Here is a 22,402-nt window from a genome sequence, read left to right as displayed (position 1 = left end):
AGGGGTGAAAATAGGGCATCTGAATGAGTGCACCCAAGATGTGCTCATTCAGATGCCATTTGTGAATAGGTCTGCTCCTTTCTTTGGTGTAACTAGCGCATTTCTTCACTTGAGCTCAAAAAAAGATTTGAGAATCTGGCCCAGTATATTTATTGTAAAAAGTAAATTCAGTAATCCAATTAGAAACATTCAGAAGCAAGAGTATAATGCAAGTGTTAGAGGCAAAACAATTGCTCCAAAATGTTAACATAATAGGAGGGAAAGTTAAAGGAAACGGAAAACAACATCAATTAGCTCTCTGCACACAGTTTTCCCCCAATCATCTGGACCTGATAATGCATGAAGTGAGAGGGGCGGGGGAGGTCTTCACAATATAAAAAGTGGTGGTCAAACACCAGAAGCTCAGGATTGGCTCCAAGGGGTTAGGTCTCTCTTAACTACAGCAGATACAGTTTCCAGTTCGTTTTTATTCCCACAACAATTTCCAACTGACACAAATTCACGATACATGATTCAATATTCCATGACTATTGGAGAAAATTGCATCATAGCAATATGTTGACATTTCCTGAAAAATTCCCAAGACTCCTGCAATCAAGAGACACTTGTCATCCTGGAATATTCATCTCAATTAATATACTCCATCAGTAGGACATCCAATCACCTTAAAGATCAAGTTCAATAATGTCACATGATCTACATCTGTCCAGGGCCCACAACTCCACTGTCCGCAATGCTGATCAGAACAACATCAATGCAACTCACACAGGGAAAGCAAATTAATCAAAATGATCCAAGAACGTTATTTACAGCATAGCTAGACAGACATAATCACTGAACAACGAATGGATATTGATACATAAATAAAGGGAAACAACAGCATTTCAGAGATTCGTTTTGAAAAGGTTTTACTCTGACCAGTTCATGCGCGCGAAATGTATATGCACGTTTTGCAGTATGATTCTGTTGTCCCTTTTTCATTTCGACATTCATCAGGGAAATTTCTACATCACTTGTCTGCCGATTATGCAAATGGAAGATGGTCATTGTTACAAATATGACTATAACATTCTCTTATAGCTTAATATGTTCTTATTTATAACAATGTGGTGCATTAACAATGTGTCCAGATGTGGAAAGCTGTAAATGAACCAGAAATGGTGCTGATGAACAACAAGCAGCAATCATGGCTACTACTGTAGAGAACAGAGGTACGCCTGGGAAGTCCAAGGTTACCTTCCATTTGTGAAAACAGGGATGAGCCCCTTGGGTTGGCTTCGTCTCCATGCTGAATTTGGAAGTTCACAACATAGCCCAAAAAGGGGGTTTCAGTGTGCAGTGTAATGTCAACAATACATAAGCGGTATGGAGTTTAAAGACAAACGGCTACTCCCTTAGTTCAATTGGAAGGTTGTCAGATATCTGGGTTTGATTTCCTCTGACCTCTTATTCGTACATAGTTTTTGCAGGCTCGTTCAGCATCCGCACAGAGGAACCAAAACTTGTTTATTTTGATTTTATTTATTTTTTAAATAGAAACTGCACCCAATGAGAAGCAAGCAACCCACATATCCCTTCCACATGAACCATTCATGGAAGCACTGTTACCTTAGACTTTCACCGCTGCAGGGTGCTGTCCTGAATATTTCCAGGAATGAAGCGGGTTGTCTTGTGAGGGTACCTGAATCACAGCTGAATTCTATTTCCTAAATATCCCACAAAGGATACACAGAGTACATGACGCGGCATGTGACATGTAAGATATACAGAAGCATGCCGTGAATGGGTCATGTGTCTCGATTGAGCCCTATGCCTAACAGTGGCACCAACAGAAGCCATTTTACAATGGTCAGCAGGTAAAATGATCACATTTCCTCTATCTCGGATTTGTGAGCATAGTTTGTGGTTTTCGGTTTTAGTCATATACATGTTTGGGCTAATAGGTTTCCCTGTGGGCCCTTTTATTTTTGCTGGTCTTTCCTGCTTCCCTGTCTCCTGGAACTGTTTGTGATTCTACCAGAACTTTACCTTTCTACGCTATCATGTTCACAGGACTGGAATGTTTTGCGTGATCTTTTCTAGGCCTGGGCCCTTTTGCCAGCTAGTTCCCTGGTGGAAGTTGGAGGATTCCATGTCTGAACACATGCTTTTGAGAGGCCATCGAATCACCACTGTTTCTGTTATGATGCTGCTTTGGGGGGACATCTTACTAAAGTAGACCATAAAGGAGTTATTATGTGTGTTTCCTTTTATGTTTTCCCAGTTTCTCGATGGATTTTACTTGCTAATATGTTACTTGCTGTTCTAATTTCTCAACAAAGTTACCATATATAGTGCTTGAGTCAATTCTAAGTATAGCGAAAATCAAACTACTGTGTGGGCAAATATAACCAGGAGGAAGGATAGAGGCTTAGGATTAACTTTTGTGAAATGGGCCATTTAGTAGAATGCACATCCAGTGACATATCAGTGGCCCGGGAAGCCTTTGGGATTATATTTAGCTGATCACCCCCTGTGTTTAGGTTGTACAAGTCCGCCCAAGCATAAGGTACTGGCTCTGTATGGCCACAAATGGGGGGGTGATAGCTATGTGCTCTGCGCAGGGCTTCCTACTTGATGTGAATAGTGTGAATTCTGACAGGCGATGAGCTTTGCACATAGTGCCCATGCATAATCAAACAAAAATGACCACTACCATGGTCAGAAAAGGGACAAAGTACCTTTTCGATTTCTACAGCTGTAGCACAGGTGGTGAGTGAGTATGGGTGGCTGGGAGGGGGAGAGTTAAGGAGGGTGGTTGCAGGTGTGCGAGGTACCATGGGGGCTTGTGGTGTTTTTTGGAGGAGGTGGTAATGGGGACGTGTGTACAGGGAAATAAATGGTGACACCTATCGAGGTGCCTGGGTGGCCAGGAGAACGTGTGCGGTCACTGGCAGGGCCACGGTTTGCTGAGCAGTCTCTCCTGGGTGTGAATAGTTGATTTGCCGAGCGTATGTTTATTCTCATGCTTAATAATTGAGCTCAAGGCATTTATGTTGTACTTCATGAGGTTGTTTCTTGACAGAAGCATTTCAATTGTGTTATTTTCAACTGATGCGATAGATGATCTGAGGGGCTTGTGAAACATGCAGAACAACATGGGGTTCTAGGATTGTTCCCTCCTTGAGTATCATCCTTCTTCACTCCTGTTTTAAGCGCATCTGTGATCTTGGTCTTAGAGAGGAATTCTCATGGCATTCAAGCATCTCAACAGGCATGTGGAACAAATCAGTATTTTCATTTCACCTTGGCTAGCTGGGCTTTTAGCTCATGGTGTTGGACCCTAATAAATGAAGCTTTCTGTGTCGAATTAGATGTTTACCGAACTTGCCTTTCAGGCAGTGCAAGGATATTCGTTACTTGTTGTGCTTTGCTGGTAGTATTTTACCCTTACTGAACCCACAACACAAGGGTCTACATGAGGCCACAATCACTGCACAATACCCTTCCCTGAGCGTCCAGAGTAATACCTGGAATAAATGCTATTGAAGGGTATTAAAGGGAAAAAAGGCTCATTACTGCGTGATGTCCAAGCATGACAAATTAACCGTACTAGGAAGGTAAGAAGGGCACACAGAAACCATTTCCTGAGTACCCTATTGTGTTTGTGTTGCTCTTTGTGGCTCTAGCCCCGGGACATTGGTGACTAGAACAACATCTGGCACCAGTGTAAAACTCCTGGCTTTTTAAATGTGTATACAAACCAAACGATGCAGGTAATACTGTTTCTGAAAGGAGAGACTGCTAACCAGACTGACCTTACATAAAGCTCAATGCCAAAAGCCTAGTGCATCCATGTGCCTTCACTTGACCAGTCTCCTGACATCTGTATGCCCTGCTGTCAGTGGCACAGAGCAAGTTCAAAGGTCACATGTACTTTCCTGACAGCTGCTATCACCCAAGGTCCCTGCAGCAGAGGTACGGTTTGAACTTCTGCTTCTCTTATCTAAAATGAAACAATTGTCTGCCTAATCAGTCTGGTGTCTGGGTAATCTCTAAAATAAGACATACCTGGTTATGGTAACGTGACTGGTAAGAGCACACAATTGTCAAAGCAACAGCAATTCAGTATCATTAGAGTGCCAAGCCTGTGATGAAAGGGCAATGTGGATTCATGGCTAGCCTGGCTGTCTCCGCTTAACACACGTCATAAAATGTAAGTCCTACATAGCATAACTTATTACAGATGGTGTCATAAAAACACTCAGAACGTAATATCACACTTCTTTATACAAACCATTCAATACATTACAGCAAAGATTCATTTTACGTTTAAAACATACTAACTAGTCATGATACATTACACGCATAGTAAATATTATTCTTTACATTGTCCGTTGCACTAATGACCGGCACTCATCATATGTAATTTGTATGTATGATTAAAAGAGCAGTGCATTATTCCTGATCGTTAGTGATATGGGTAATAATTGCTCCCGACTCCAACATACTCGATCATCTCTAGCTAACATCAGGTAGTGGTAGGCCGACAGCTATGTCTTTAAAAGTGGTATTATGTATCTTTGCCGGGGTGATTTATGTCAGGGAATACAATCAGAAAATGCATGTTCATGTCCAGAGAGTAGTTATCACACTAGCATGTTATGCCCCTGGTATTATTACATTCCATTCTGTTTACTGCATGGGGGAGCTGATCAGACCCTCGTTTCGTTATTAGCTTTGCATTAACATTACACACGCACATTAGTTACAATGCATCCGTAAAACTAGTGCATATAACAGGCAGATGGCAAACACGGTTGTTTTGACACCCTCAACCGCTGCTCCCTGCCTCACTAAGTTTTTCGTGAATAATTCCACTAGTATCTTCCATGTAATAGGTGGAGTAGATTGGGGATCAATAACCAGATTGGATAGCCCTAGGTCAGTCAGTGCAGAGGGTAAATAGTTTATCCATTTTGATTTCGATTTGTTTTCTAGGTCCAGTAGATCCCTCAATATGATTCTATCCAGGATGGCCTTGTCATTCCGGCAGATTGACAGCCAAAGGTGTAAGGGGCCAGCTCTGCGTTCATCTTTTAGCAAAGATAGACCACTCTCATAATTTAAAAGTTCTATAGCTATTCCTGAGTTAACACCCATCGGATACGCATTCCTCTCCATTATGGCAATATTTGATAGGTCAGAATAACCCCACAAACCTCACCCATAGCGAGTATCCTCTCCAGACTTTGCCTGATAGGCAAAGTAAAATCGGCTAGGATATCTCCAAACTCGTATCTGGGTAATTGACCTTTCGTGGGTGCCAGGCCCGGTGCATCCCCATTCTCATTTGAAACCCATAGGTTTCAATGGGAATGGGGACGCCGGATGCACGGCACTGTTTACAATAGTGCTGGTGCATCCGTCATGCTGTGCTTGTGGGTGGCGTACCCGCAAGAACAGCTCGCTGTAGCGCTACCGGCACCGTTGTTGCCTTACCGCCATACTTATAATGAGGCCCAATGTATATCATCATTAACACTGTAAAATATTTTCCTGGTGCTGATATCCACGCCATTTAATCCTTGCCATTGTAAATCCTGATACTTGTGCTCAGAATATGTCAGCCATGTCTCTTTGAATCACTCTCTTGACACTGGTTATCGTAATAAAATAAAACCTCCTTGTCCTGGCGAAAACCCACGCTTGCACACTCAAACACACTCAAACACAGGGACAAACAGACAAATACACACACACAACCACACACAACCACACAGGCACACAGGCACACGATCAATCCTTCAAGGGTTACCTGAGTTTTGCTGGAACTTTATATATAACCTGGTGCCATCTCCATACACATGCAATGTGATACCGTAGATGCTGATAATCTGTGCGAGGAGGTCCAAATACATCTTGCAGTATGTGATATTCGACACGACACAAGCCTGTCATATAAGCCATATGCCAACAAGCTGCATTTTAGCAGGCTATATACTTTTATCACCAATTTGTTACTATAAGAAAAGTACTAAGTGAAAGAGTCGCAAAGAAGTCATTAGGATTAACGGTATGCAACTCCTGACAAGAGACCATTCGATTCAGAAAGATGTACCATCAGTAACTGGGAGATATCCCTGAGTGACTCTTCTCTTTCCAGGAGTAAGACAAGATTAAGTCAGTTACTCGTTTTAAGTTCTTTTGTGAATTAAATAATCTCTATTGAGTGATCGATCAAGTGGAAATCAGATTTCCAATACAATCGGTAGCTTTCCCATGGACTTGGTCAGAAGGCGCACATTGCTCAGGCCAAGTTGAGTAAAACATAAAGCTTCACAGAGTAGGTTTTGCAGTAACTCAATGTAAGCACTGACCTGCATAACGTGAAAGTAACAGATACATGTTTTCTTAATTGGTTTTAGGGCACGTATAGCCAAATTGCCACTAGGAAATGTAGACGAGGCAGAGAATTTGGGATCCTGAATGTAATGTGTGCTTAATACATGTAGCGGGGCATTAACATTCTGTCAGAAATCAATGTTCCTGTCCCGGCCCGTTACACCGTATATATTGCTTTATAATATACATTTACATGAATACATACATACTCTTTCACTCACACACCACACAAACACGCACCCATCGCACTTGCTCCAGGCTTTTCTTCAAGTAATGCATATGTATGAGGTGCCAAAAATTGCATATCTTTATAAAAATAACTTGCAAAGGCGTGACTGCGATGAGCACCACTGCACTTTTTTGAACAGTGACACGTTTGCTAAAAATATAAACCAACATATTTCACTTGCATACTAGAAATATACAGTACGACGAAAGTGCCTTTCAATGATGGATTTTAAATGTGGTGATTTACTGCCATTGCTAGGTCCCAGCAATGAATATCGTGAAAGCAGCATTCAATGAGGGATCAATAGGATAAGTATTGCATGCTTGAATTGATGCACTTGCTTGAGCAAATTCTCACTTTCCTGTTTCCGACATTTGGCATAGCTGGCCGTACTTTTTATTTATTGTTGTTTATTTATATTTACTGTTGATCCCAAGTACTGCCCTGCTCCCTCCTCCTTCCCCTCACACTTTTCCATTCCCCCGTCCCCTGCACTTGCGGGATCTCAGTGTCACCCGGCCTAGTAAGATCGTTTTCTCTGTCTTCCCTCTGTTGACCCTCCCTTGCCTCGTCGCGCCTTGAAACACTCCTGTATAGACGCGATATAAATGCCATATCATATCATAGCCAAATGGACCGGAAACCTTATGGGTGAGGTAGGTATGAGGAGGAAAAAAAAGATGTCTGTGTTCTCAAGAGACAGAACAAACAAACTTTTCGTTTTCACGAACCACACTACAGGTCTATTTGGAACAAGAGCATTTGTGTCTAAACAAATTAGGATATGAAACAAGTTTTAGTGTGCCCAGAATATTATTAAATTCATTAAATATGCAGTTTGATATTCATTTCCTAAAGGTACTGTCACCGTATTGCTTCCATTTACACGTATACATCTTTTCATGAGAGATGACTTTAATTAGGTCTTGACCCACGTTAAGACGAGCGAGGCCTGGCTCAGGGAGTCAGTCACTCGTAACGGTCCAGCCACTGGAGAGCTGTGTGCAAGATCCCAAGAGCTGAAGTTCCCCTGTAGAGAAATCATCTCCTCTAAACCCACCAGTCTTAAAGACGAATTCAAGGAAGTACTGCAATAGGGCACTCATTTTATTTTCAAGTTTCTAAAAGCCAACAACAAGATGTCAATTTTGCAGGAATGCATTTCTGGTTCAGACCCCCTTCAAACATTTTGAATTGCTGTGTTACCTGGACTAAGCGACAAATGGCCTGATTACAAACGTGTTTTCAAAGGGACTTTCCAATGTTAAAACATTTTTGTAAATCAGGCCCTTAGTGAAACATGCCTTTCAGAAGATCTTGCTCCCCCTGTCATCTGCCTGGCCTGTAGTAGCCCAGTGCAGGAATTTAGCCTGAGAGAAGTCCTTCCACCAGGTGGGTTTCCTGTATAGCCAGGTAGCTGCTTGTGATTCCATGGCAGTTCCTAAGGTTGACATCCATAAAGCTTTAGATTAGTGGTGGCAGCCCGCTACCTTCACCTCTCCCCAAACTGAAAACCCTCAACAATTTCCACTTATTCTTCACAGGCCTTGACATATGGTCTGTGGGGTGTCATACGATAACTGAGTGGGTTCCATGTGAACATATGCCCAGGGAAATGTAGTGATGTGAACATGGAGCCAGCAAAACGTTGTTATGAAAAATGTAGTTAGTCAAAACATTCAATGCAAAGAGTGAAAATGTTGCCAGTAAAAAGGTTGTCAAAAAAGCTATTTTGAAACACACAAACGTACAAAGCTATAACTGTAACAATGAACCGAATATGTTATAATACCTCCACAATTACTATAACTCCATTCCTAAACCTTCGCCTAATTTTAACTACTACCCTAAACCCTTAAAGAACACTAACCCTTCAGCATGCGAAAGCATTTTATTTTCATGTTACTCAAAATCAGTGGAACATGAACAGTCAACCTAACTCCAACCCCATCACCAGATCACCACAAACGACACCCTAGCCCAAATCTTTGCTCTAATCCTAACCTTAGCCATAACCTAACTGCAAATCTAACACTTTCCAATATGCTTATTTTGCTATACTGCTATGTCTATCTTAAGCCCTAACCTAAGCCCTCCCAGACTTCCTTATCCCTTTTTTTAACATTTACCCAAACCATTACTCTATACGCCTTAGCCTTACCATAACCCCTAACCCAACACTAAATCTAGTGAAACGACTAACCAAACCCAAACATCACCAGCCTTGCAGCTACCACTCTGACCCAAACTCTTACCTTAATTCTAACCAATATCTTTACTCTAACCATAACCCCTATCCTAACCTTAAAGCAGGTAATCGCAAACCCATAAAACCCTCCTTAACCCTAACATTTACCGTAGCAGCACGGCATCTTTTGCTACTTTTCAGCTGCATTTTTTTACTACTTTTCGCTTGGTAACCTTTTCACTGCACAAGTATTTTCACCACAACTCTTTCACTGACTACATTTTTGCTGGCAACATTTGTACTGGATACCACCGAGAGAAGGCTAGGGCAGTACATTTTCTACTGCAATCCACCATCTTCCTTTGCGGCAGTCAGAAGAGCCAGTAAAATGAGTGTGGGGGTCTTGTAGGTGTGTAGAAGGAGCGAGCCAGTATCAAGTTATTATCTTAGTTGGCTAGGCACCAGTTATATACTCTCCTTCAAGAACAGCTTCAGAAATCATTCAACGCATCGCCAGTTAAATTCCTTGGTATGTTATCATTAAGACAGTCTTTATTGCTATTACATCATGGGTCTTCTTTGGCATTAATGTTCTCACCAGTGCAGCCGTTCCTGTTTTTTCAGCTCATTAACACTGTTTTGTTCTAGTATTTATACGTATGCATAATAATGTGGATCGTACAAATGCAAACTACCAGAGTGCCTAGTTTTGTGCACTTCAAAGCCAGTATAGGATGAGACTCTCCTGCCTAATATTGATATCTTGAAATGACTAGTATTAGTAAACACCAATGAGAGATTTTTTTTAAACAAAAGATTTGATTTCTTGTATCATATCTCACAGAACGTTGAGGGAGCACAGCTGTTGGATAATCCCTGAACTATATGAACCAGTATACACCTACGAGTGGAGAGCCACACTTCCTCAATGTTCTCTCTGCATTGTCTAGTGCCCTCAGCACGGTCCTTCCTGTCATCGGGTGCACTTCTGATGGCTCGTTGCCTGCACCCCTCCATCTACACCCATTGTTCTACTGGCACACATGTCCTGGGATTTCATTCCTGACCTTTCCCCCTCCCCGATATCCACTCACCCATCTTAACACAGGCCACTCCTGGCATATACACACTGGGACTTCCATCACTGCTGGCCCCAACCTCCAACACTGCTCACCTTCACCACGGTTGCTTGCTGACAGACGCGGCCTGGGGTCTTGACTCCATCCTCTGTCACCACTCTGATCCTCACTGGGTTGCACCTGGTATAAGTGGCCCATCCTTTAAAAGCTGCACAGCCTCTCCCCCAGTCATCATCCTCACACCGCTGACTGTGTGTGCTCACTTGCCTCAGTCACATACCTGCACTCCCCGGGATTTAAAAGTGCTACAGATCTCGCCTAGGGCAATGGACCTGCTTGCCCTTCTAAACACGCTCAATGCACTCTCGCCTTTAACTCCATCTTCAGGACCCATAACTTCTGGTACGGCATTCGGGTCAGGCCTATAAAGCTTATTTTTACCCCTTGGAAAGTTGAAAGATAATTTTCATAAATTGGACTTACATACCAGTGCATCCCACTTACTGGTTTGTATAGCCAACAGACTGGTCAGAATGTTGAATTCCAAGGAAAGGGTATCAGCATTGCAGGGTTGCGCTCAGTTAATTCCCTACCACATTACAGTCAGATCAATGCACTAACAACTTCTATATGAAATGTATTCTATATATCATCAAAGGAGACACTCGTTGAAATAACTTTAAAGACCCCAATTTCAGGTCTTTCACGGCATTATGGGTCTATATATCTTGCTAAATCCCTTTGCTGTGTTCTAGCCCCAAACTAATTCTCCAGGGCACCATACCACCTGCTACAGTCCTCGGGGCAGCTTCTTAAAGCTTCATTCGCAAATTGCTTCGATTTTAGATACCCTTTCAGCCATTCATAAAGAGTGGAATGCAGTCTGTAATCTTTGGTATAGACCTCATTCCCAACAGTCTGACTTAAAGAATAGCCTGATATAAAGCACAGAAGCTATTGGCTCCAGCTATGTGAAGGCAGAGAGGAGTATGTGCTGCTCAAATCCCTAAACCAGCCAACAGCAATGAGGAAAAACATGCGTTAAGTGTATTGCTACTAGTTCCATGATCATTAAATTAACATGACATGCTGCTTGGTGTGGTAATGGTCCCCACCCCCCACAAAAGGCCCTTCCCTCTTTAGTTGCACAACTCAATGTGCTAATAGCCCTATAGATGTCAGAAGAGCTTTGCCTTGGAAGTCAATTCGCGTTGGGTCCTTATCACGGGATAATGACGCCTCAATGTGTCTATGATATGATGATATTGAAGAGGGAAAATGGAGACCAAATCCATGCCCCCGCACCCCAAGGGCCCCAGCGCACCCATGGGTGACAAATATGCTGAAACACACCCACTTCACCAATAGTGCAACTTCTATGCTACATTAGAATCAATGCTGCAATATCAGAATCTACAAACACAAAAATCCCTGTTTAAAGGCTTGCAAATGCCTATATGAATTAACATGGTCTAAATGCACAGTGTAAAGCTATGTTTCAGGAAAATTACAGCTAAGTTCATTTCACTCACTGAACACTGAACACTGGCTGCGGGAGCCTTATCAACATTCCTCGCAAAACAAGTCCGACCTGCCAAGGCCGCAAGTTCAAGATAAAATTGCTTTCTGCAGACAGACATTTTTTTTTATCCACAAATGCGAGTAAATCACGGCAACCCAGTGTGCTTTTTTTTCTTTCTGGGAAAGAAAGACATTTTCTCAAGGACACGCACAACATTGAAACATAACTTGTAACAAGCCAGAGCCCAGGTGCGAACTGCTTGTTCAGCTAAAAGTTATGGGAACAAAGTCACATTGCAACAAGATTAGAATTAGGTAATGGGGGCTGGCACAGCTAAATCAACCCACTGACGCAGGAGGTTAATATCCAATTATCAGGCTCTCTATAAGGGCTACATATGTAACCCACCACTCTGCAGCCAATAACAGGAGGAGATAGGTTTCTGGGAGCTGATCCAATTCTGTGAGGTCAGCCTGCAGTGTGATTATAAAACTTACTTGCAAGACAGCCCCGGGGGAGACGGCGCCTGAATTCGCGGTGTGCACGATGCTTTGTGTGTTTTTTTGCCTAGAAATAAATGCAGTTTGAAAACATGCTGCTGCCTGCTTGGCACTCTGTTGCATTTCTGGGGGCCATATGGGAGGTGTTGGGGCCTCCCATAGCTGGTGAGGGTATGGCTGCTGGCCCCCCACTGCCCTGGGGGTGGGGGGGGATCCAGCTTCTCCCCGACAAGTTGGTGCCCTCTGTGAGGCTCATTGCTCATTGTAACATGAGTGAATGAGCTCTGCCTGTGCAAGCCCTGCGATGGACTGAGCTCCCTGCCGCCGACTCAAGGAAGCTGTGAGACCCTCGCCTGCACCTGAAGACCACCGGAAAAACGCGTAACCGGCTAAAGGCTTCGGGGGCCACTTGGAAATACCCCGCTTGAGGGCAGGTGAGAGCCCTGCAGGAGAAGGGGTCCGGTGAAGCGCATTGAGGGAGTGTCCAGCAGTGGTGCAACTGCCAGTGCAGCATAGGAAAATGTAAGTAAACCAGCAACATGGGCTCTGAGGGGGGGAAATGTTTAAAGTAGAAATGTTAAAGTGTTTTTTTTTTTTTTTTTTTTTTTTTTAGGGAGGGATTGTAAATTGGGTGGTGGGTGATTGTACATCGTCACAAAATTCAGCGCATTGGTAGTGATCGGCACGTGAATTGTAGTTGGGACTGGGGTGGTGGCAGTGGTCCCTTCTTGTGTTTTTGAGCATATTGGGTGGGGTAGTGACTCCCTACACATAGAACAGGAGTGCCGCGCTGATTGGTCTAGAACAGGAGTGCCGCGCTGATGGTGATTTCATGTACGGGGTCTGGATTTCCTATGAATTGACGTTATAGATCAATGAGTAGATGAGGTTCCCTGCTAATTGAGCGTTTTAGTTCAGTGAGTGGATGATGTTTTCCCGCAGGAGGTAGCTAGATTGTTCCCGAGTGCGGAAGATAGTTGGCTGGTTAAGGTCCCCTGGTGAGGAGCGTATCATGCACTAGGCGACGCAGTGTGTGCAGTCCAATTATAAGAGTTTATTGTGGTTTACCTTGTTCCAGTTGAGACAGGAAGACAGCTGTGGGGATTGTGGGGTTTTATTTTGGGATTTTTGTGGGGTTGGGAGAAATGGGTTATTGTTGTGTGTATGCACATTTGTCTTTTGTGTTTAGTTTGGTGACGTCACCTTCAGATTGATGCATAAGGACACAAAGTTTGATGGTGAGGAGATAGTGGTGTGGTTTTGGATTTGGAGAATAGGTGACCCAGAGGCGGTGTGTGGAAGACACATGCGCAAGATTGTGGGAGTGTGCCGGAGAAGGCAATGGTTTGGTGAAGATGGATTGCACGTGGAGTGCACTGGCTAAGGTGCGGAGCCAAGAAGGCTCACAGAAGTTGAATATTGTTCAATTATCTTCTAACTTTTGCTCCCTGAACAGCGGACTATCGAAATTTTCGAATTGAATAGAGGTAAAATGTATCACACAATACAGAAATGACTCCCCTTCACTTGTTGTGTAGCACACAGCTTCCATGCTGAAATAAGTCAGTAAAACATAGTGTGCAAAGATTCAAAAGTACTGAAGGTAAATTAAAAAGACCATGGCTGCTCATAGGCGGCTTCTCCAGAAGCGTGCAGCAATCGCTAAGGACACACATACACAGCACTTACACGGGAATAGCTTTAAAAGCACATGTGCAGCAATCGCTAAGGACACACATACACAGCACTTACACGGGAATAGCTTTAAAAGCACATGGCTACAGTTGAACTGTGTGCACGAAGGAAAAGGAAAATGCGAGGGGTCAGCTGATGTTGAACAAACACGAGCAGAGGGAAGAGGGGACTCACCCTTCTGAACCTCCGGGAGTGTAATATTTGATGACACAGGGGCAGAGAAAGGCAGATGAGGACAAGTAGGCACAAAATAAATCATTCAAGCATGCGATGGGAGGGGCAGTTAAAAACAGCTTCAACACACACACACAAGAATCACAATAGCAGTGTCAACAATCACCACAATATGCACCGCCCATGTGGGGAGGATACATGGGGCAGGATGGGATCATTTCAGCAGACACCACAAGCACCAATGCAGGTACTGTTACCACTACATGTACAGACACAACAAATGACAGCACCACTACCCCAGGACTGACTAGAATGACAACACAGGGGCACTGCACAGCAGCCAGCACCCATACAGAACACTGACACAATAGCAATGGTACCGGTTACATGACTGGGTGGGGTCTTCCTGATGGGGAACAAATTTTTCAAAGGACATAGATTGACATTATACCGCTAATAGGACAGCCCAAGACAAACTTGATTTGACTCACTCTGCCACACACACTCATGCTCCGCTTCACCGACAGAGCGGGCGAGACGCGCGCCGACACACACAGTCACGCACACTCAATAATGCAGAGGACAATTGCATAGGGGTGGTGATAGGTATCAAAACATTTTCTTTTCTGGGTGACAGTGGGGCGACTAGGCCATGCATTAGGGAAGAGACATTTGTGACATCATGAGCAATGTGGATATGACCACCTTATTAACAGAGAAATCCATAACTTGTTAAACACCAGGCATACACATGTTGAAAGTAAGGAAGATTGTTTAAGAATAATGGGGGTGCACGATACAGAGGGGGGTGCATAATGATAGCGCATCACAAGAGAGTACATTTAGCTACATTTTGAGCACACATCTTTCAGTGAGGAGACTGGGCTCATGAATACACGATTAACACAGAACAATTAAATGAGACACACAAGGTGGAAGAAGGTGCACTTGAGGGGGGAGGCCTACATTTCATTGACAGTTCACCACAGGAGGAGAGAAATAGGGGTAAAGGGTGGATGATCCATGTTCCCAACAGAATTAATTTGGCGACAAAATAACAGTGCAAGTGGTACTGCCACTAGCGCTTTTGAAAATAACACTGGCACAAATGCATTAGCCAACACACATAGGGAAAGAGGTCATTGCTGCACGAACTGGAGCATAATGGTTGTATTAAAATTTGAAAGCAGATATTGGGGGGAGAAATATATATTGTTTAAATGTAACAGTAATTAGAAATATATATTGTTTAAATGTAACAGTAATTACAGTAGTGGAGTAATAAAATACTAGACTAAATGAGTAATTAACAGAGTAGGTAGGCTTTAAAAGGTGGACATGGGGTGGGATAGAGAGAATGGGAGCAAATTGGTAGCGGATTTCATTAGTACCAGCTTAAAGTGCCTGCAGTTCACTGCAAGGCACACCCTGAGAAGTGAGAGAGGAGCCATAGAAAAAAAAAAAGTTTTAAAAACCCTGCGATTATCTTAACTAAGTAACATGGTGCACTTAATTTAGAAACACAGCCACCCCATATGCCAAATTTACCACCCTGATGTTTCCCTATTTAGCTTGTCAGTGCCTGATGCCCCACGGGACAAAGGCACGCACTATAAATAACTTATAACAAAAGCACAGTAAATACAAAGATCCAAAGGCCCATTTGTACACTAGCACCCAAATTGCATATATATGATCCAAGTGTGTAATGAGTATCTTCACAAAAATTAAGTGCCTACCCATTTTCTGGGTACATTCCGAATTGTGTAATAATTTACAGTCAGACCGCCATTGAACGCCACCAGGTGGTGACAGGATGGTGCATAGGTGTACCATTGGCTCCTCCCACTAGGACACTGAATAGTGTGAGAGTAGTGCAGAGAGGTTAGGTCAAGAAAATGAAGAATATGTAAATTCTCAGGTCTCAAGCGCTTCCATTTCATTTCTCGCCAGATACAAAGGACCCAGGGCAGGCCTGAAGACAACGGACAACCAACACCCAATGGCTATGGACTACAGTGGGACATTTTCCCCTCCTGACAGACTTTGTCAGAAGTGTAAGGCGTCAAGCCCTACAAAGCGGTGGCCACCCTGGCAACGAGGGAGCAACGATCAACAGGGCCAACGCAAGAGATTTTCATGAACTGCAAAATAGCACGAACTCTCCCGAGTTAGGGAAACATGGCCATCCCATGGTCCAACGCACACTAGCAACTAGAATAGGGACTGACACACGCATTTCCAAAGTTTAATTGAGTTTCATATTACATTTTTTGCACCTACAGCTGTAACACTGTTTTGTTTCTTCTCTTTTCCCCGCACATGCAGGTTGTTGCGTATGTATGCTGTTAGAAATGTGTAGGAAATTTCCTTAATGTTATCTTCCATTAGAAACTGTGAGGCCTATTGATTAAAACATTGTGTAGCATTCCCCACTCAATTGCCCACCCTATCAAGAACCTCAGACCACTTAGAGCATGTTTCCCTGAAGTATATTTCCTTGCTTCCATTGAATAAACAGCCCAAGATTTTCCCTACCCATATTGAGAAATTTTGAAAACACGAAATGTCCAGGGGGAGGTTTGATTTTGCCCTTAGTGATTGTTTAGTTCGCGGAGCTTGATGTTACTAACATGTACTAACGTATTAACGCTTTTCTTGCGATTTTCAGGCGGGCAACTTTATCATCTCATCAGCTGCAAGGACCCAGCAGCGTAAGTGGTTATGGGCACGCAAATAAGGACTTTTACCTTCACGATGGGACTATTAATGATGAACAAAATTATGGGGGTGGTACTTTGAAAATTATTTGTAATAATGAGCATTACCGCTGTATCCCCTGCTAACATTCCCTAACCTAAGCAGGAACAGTTACGGCGTCAGTGGGTAAGGAAAAGCTGCTGCTAAAGTGAAGAGAGTTAAGGGCAGACACAAGGGGAGTAAAACATACACATAACACACATATCAGAAGTGACCAACAACATGCACACATGTACAAAATTGGTAGGGACACCACTGGAGAGAGCTGTCCTGACTGTTCTTTAACATATGCCGGAAGAAAATTGATTACAACAGAAATTACTACAGCAGAGCACGACGCCCATGTATGACAAGGTGCGAAGAAGATTGCAAGGGAAGACAGCAACATTGAGATTAAAAAAATAAATAAATAAATAAATAAATAATAAAAGAAGAAAGAAAACAAAAGGAGAGAAGAAAAATAAAATAATAAGAGACAAAAATATGATAAGTGCCTAACAGAGTGAGAGAAAAGAGCAAAGATGGTCACTGAAGAAGGACGTATACTGTTAAGGTACCAACGTTATGTTACCAGCACAACAGTGACAAGAAGTGGACAATCATGCTGGATGCAAGAAGGTTGAGAGAAGTTGCGAGATGAGAGCAGGAACATCACTGCTTATGGACTACTATTGACCACATGCATCCAAAGATCAAGAGAAACTACCACTGAATTGGGGAGGAGAGTGTTCATTGGTGCACATCAGCATGCCCTTGTTGGTGATGACCAAGGAAGATGTGAAGAGTGACACATTAACAAAGATGGAAAACAACGGAAGAAGAGAAACAGACAGAGAAGTAAAAAGAGGGGGGAATTACTTCTCGAGCGAGAAAGAAGAATGAGTGGGTGCAGTACCAGCATACCAAAGAATGATCAGCAAAAAATGCATCTGAAAAGAGAAAGCAAAGAACTAGCTAGTGCTTGCATGGTAATGGATGACATCATGACTGCCTGGTTGCTTGAAGGTGATAACGGAAGGACGAGTACCGAGCACAGCACCATTGTGCAAGATAGAGATACATTGCAAGAGAACAACAGAAGAAGACATCGGAATTCAAATAAGAGACATGGTGAAAGGAAGAGCCGGACTAAGATAGCGGTGCGCAACATGGTTCCAGCAGTAATAAAGGTGGCCACTCCCTGTGATCAGAGGAAGTACGAAGGGAAGTGAGTGTGGTGGAACACAGAAGGAGAACACTCCCATATGTACTGTTCATCAACAACAATGCAGAAAATTATGGACACTTCAAGGAATTGGCAAAGATATGCAGACCGGAAGGAGGTGAATGTTGCTTGGTGGTGTGGTCGACAAAGTCGACCAGAGGGGGGACTGAAGAGGGAAAATGGAGACCAAATCCATGCCCCCGCACCCCAAGCGCCCCAGCGCACCCATGGGTGACAAATATGCTGAAACACACCCACTTCACCAATAGTGCAACTTCTATGCTACATTAGAATCAATGCTGCAATATCAGAATCTACAAACACAAAAATCCCTGTTTAAAGGCTTGCAAATGCCTATATGAATTAACATGGTCTAAATGCACAGTGTAAAGCTATGTTTCAGGAAAATTACAGCTAAGTTCATTTCACTCACTGAACACTGAACACTGGCTGCGGGAGCCTTATCAACATTCCTCGCAAAACAAGTCCGACCTGCCAAGGCCGCAAGTTCAAGATAAAATTGCTTTCTGCAGACAGACATTTTTTTTTATCCACAAATGCGAGTAAATCACGGCAACCCAGTGTGCTTTTTTTTCTTTCTGGGAAAGAAAGACATTTCTCAAGGACACGCACAACATTGAAACATAACTTGTAACAAGCCAGAGCCCAGGTGCGAACTGCTTGTTCAGCTAAAAGTTATGGGAACAAAGTCACATTGCAACAAGATTAGAATTAGGTAATGGGGGCTGGCACAGCTAAATCAACCCACTGACGCAGGAGGTTAATATCCAATTATCAGGCTCTCTATAAGGGCTACATATGTAACCCACCACTCTGCAGCCAATAACAGGAGGAGATAGGTTTCTGGGAGCTGATCCAATTCTGTGAGGTCAGCCTGCAGTGTGATTATAAAACTTACTTGCAAGACAGCCCCGGGGGAGACGGCGCCTGAATTCGCGGTGTGCACGATGCTTTGTGTGTTTTTTTGCCTAGAAATAAATGCAGTTTGAAAACATGCTGCTGCCTGCTTGGCACTCTGTTGCATTTCTGGGGGCCATATGGGAGGTGTTGGGGCCTCCCATAGCTGGTGAGGGTATGGCTGCTGGCCCCCCACTGCCCTGGGGGTGGGGGGGATCCAGTTTCTCCCCGACAATATGATATGCAATTTATATCTTGCCTCTACAGAAGTGTTCAAGCTATAAAGCTTTAACATCTTAATTCATGCTAAATCACTGTCATATTGTGAAGTGTTTCAAATATGTGAAACACCCAAAGAACAATACTAAGCACAACACATTCAAGATATACATTGGCCTTAAAACCTCATCGTCTGGTTCTAAGCTAGTGTACACATTCCTAAAGAACATTAAAAAAAAAAATCATGCTCCATGCTCCGTTATAAGATTTCATAGTTCTGTGAACTAGATTTTGATAGATTACAAAAAATACAATGTTGTACGAATCTGTTGAAGGAGACTATTGTCAACGGGACAATGGAGCACTGGGTTTCCAAGTGACAATAATCCACTGGTTTCCATCTTAAGTTTTTCCTCCTGTTGCCATCTACTGAAACATTAACTAGATTACAAATCCGAATCTAAGTTATTGGCAAACTTGAAAGACCGGGCAAGTGTGAGAAGTCACTGGGCAATGCATTCATGGCCAGCATTCTACAGTGGGTTTTGCTGACGCAAATGTGTGCCACATTTCAAAATGAACCACTCAGAAAATGTGCACCCCTCATAAGAGTTCCTTCCGAGCCGTGCCTGAGGGTATCACAGGTCATGTCACTGTGCCTGAGACACTTCCTTCAGATACTGCAGGAAGGGTTGCCATATTGTTAAAGATTACGATTAAATGACTAAGTCAATTGTTAACGAAAGTTAGTCTTTTCTGGTATGTTTGTGTGCCTGTAATAATAAAAACTAAATGTACAAGTCTAAGAAAACTTAGGTTCTAGGGCTGTTTAGGTTACAATTCAATACCTAAACAGCAGTGAAATCAATCACTTATGTTTACCAAATCAACCATAACTGGACCTCCATCATGCCATGCTGATTCCATTACAGGTGAAATCACCTGTAAAATCAAACATTGCCAAATATGTCATGCCCTGTAGGGACACACAATTGATGTGTTGTGCTACGTGTGCACTATCCACAGGGCATATCCTCAGCACACACTAATTTTGTACAGGAGGTGCGACTACTCGGTCTGTGTCATTTATGTATGCCATGTTCAAAATATTCTATGCAGAGGACATGACCATACACCACACCTTATGGACACAGTACCTCCACGGTGAGGCCGGAAGTGCGGAAGGAGAATGTTGCTAGCCATGCTCCAGTCACAGACACTGCAAGGAATATCTCAAAACCATCCCTTCTCGGTTATCTGGGGTGGAGAAATGCTTCTTGTCATGCCCCAGTCTCAGTACCCTCCGGGCTGGACCTCATAGTATGAGTAATGCCATTGTGGTATAATATATGCTGTTATCAATTATGCAAATTGGTATATGACATCTGTAATATGTTTGAGGTTATGGACAGTGCACACCATGGCATGAGTTCGGTTTGCTTTACTAACGATAAATTGAACATTTCACTTTCCTATTAGGTTTTCAATTGTATTCAAAATGTCTACTTTTTCGGGAAATATATATATATTTTTTTTTTATTGTGATGTGCGCATATAATATACAAAAACACGCACAATTAAATGTCATCCTAACAATGTCATAAATATGCAATTCCATGTCACATAGTACAGCTAATATGAGCAATTTTACTAAAATATTTCAATCAATATTGAGTTAAAATCCATCTATTCACCATGCTACCTCTTTAAAAACTATTAATATTCAGCTAAACTCAATAGCTTCCTGGAGAGAGTATGTATATGTATGTATAATATATATATATATATATATATATATATATATATATATATATATATATATATATATATATATATGTCAAATTTGTAATATTTTACGTCTATTTAGTTATGTATATGTATACAATTATAGAGTTATAGATGTGTACTTTATCCGCAAACCATAGCCGAGAGAACCCTAGCGTGGAGGGCTTTCATCTGTGATTGGTAAGAAGTTATTAACTCTAAAAAAAAAAAAAAAAAACACGTCTGCACATATTCAAAATGTAAATATACGTAACAAAAGCCGGCTTTCCTTAGAGCAAAGCTACTTCAATTTCTGAGAAAGGACATATAGATGAGGCCGCATGATGCCTTTTATGTGAGGACAAAGGGCTCACACATAATAGAGTTCAGCTGTGCAGTGCAGACAGAGAATGCAGAGGAAGAATGCAACGTGGGCGGAAAAGGATGAGCACAGCCACTGTACTCAGCACTGTGGAATGCTCGTAAACCGAATACCCTGCTGCCCTCAGTCACCCCATCCACAAGAACAGTCATAATGCAGGATGATTGTGTCGTCCTAAAAGTAGGCAACCCACGGAGCATACATAGCAGGTGGCGCGTGCCTCTTTTTGATCATACACATATGTATCATTATACACTGTAAGGCACATTACATAACAGGCCTTGTTACAAAAGAAATATGGCAAACGCTGATTTTTGTAGGTTTTTAAACAATGTTTGGTGCTTAGTGCAGCTTTCAATAAAAAAAAAAGGTGGCCAGAGAGCGCCTTCTGTAATGGTGAGTGTGAGGCGCAATTGCATCAGTGTATTTGTGAATGGACGAAGTTTTCTTCTCAGAGCCGTATGCAAGGGGGGAGGTCCATGATTGCAGAATCCTTGGCGGCCCACGGCTGAAATCCAGGAGGGCCACTAGGTGTAAAGAGTTAAATGAACACTGGTGGGCTACCGCTCTAGTCTCTGTTGCAGAGATCGCAGCCCTTATCCTTGATCCGTGTATGTTCCTCTGGGCCCAACAATTGGGACAGCAGTCCTCCATAACACACCCTTAGGGAACTTAGGGCCTAATTCACAGCAGCGTTTTATAGTGGCAAAACCCCACTGGAAAACCCTCTATGAATAAGGGCTTAAGCTTCCTCCAAGCTGCTGAGGAACAGTCAGTGTTGAGTGAATTAGTTGTACCAAGAGACACAGACTTCGAATGGCAAATATTTAGGCCTATTTAAACACTGCGCCCCAAGTAATTGATCATCTATTTTAAAGACAGGAAAGCATGACATTGTTTCTTTCATAGAAATAGTTTGACTGTTCCCTCAATAAACCACTGAAGCGTGTCAGTATTAATACAGAACAAACCAATTTATGATAAGTAATTGAAACCATGCACTATCACACTGCACGGAATCAGTAAGTATTTAATCAAATTGCTCAGTTGACACCTGTTTCCACCTACAAGGTATTTTTCCAGTCTAAATTTGTCAATACATAGTCAGGTTCGGGTTGCCGGCCCCTTTCCAAGGACCTCTTAAGGAGGCCGACTTGGCGATTGGGGCCTCTTTCTTCTCCCCTTCTCCCACGGGGCAGGCATCATTGTACCTAGTGCCCAGGCCGCTTGCAGCTATGGCCATTCTTTGGATCTGGCAAGACCAACCAGTATGGCCGCCAGGTTTGCCCGCTGAATCGAGCACTCCCCCTGTGCCAGGGTAAATGGCTTATTGGCTGAGCATTTTGTCAAATCACAGGAGGTCCGGGAGTCAGCAGGCGAAAGG

This window comes from Ambystoma mexicanum, chromosome 3p, assembly GCF_040938575.1.
Source record: "Ambystoma mexicanum isolate Mex_15411 chromosome 3p, UKY_AmexF1_1, whole genome shotgun sequence".
Classification (NCBI taxonomy): domain Eukaryota; kingdom Metazoa; phylum Chordata; class Amphibia; order Caudata; family Ambystomatidae; genus Ambystoma; species Ambystoma mexicanum.
The sequence above is the reverse complement of the archived record's forward strand: the minus strand, read 5'-3'. Positions refer to the sequence as shown.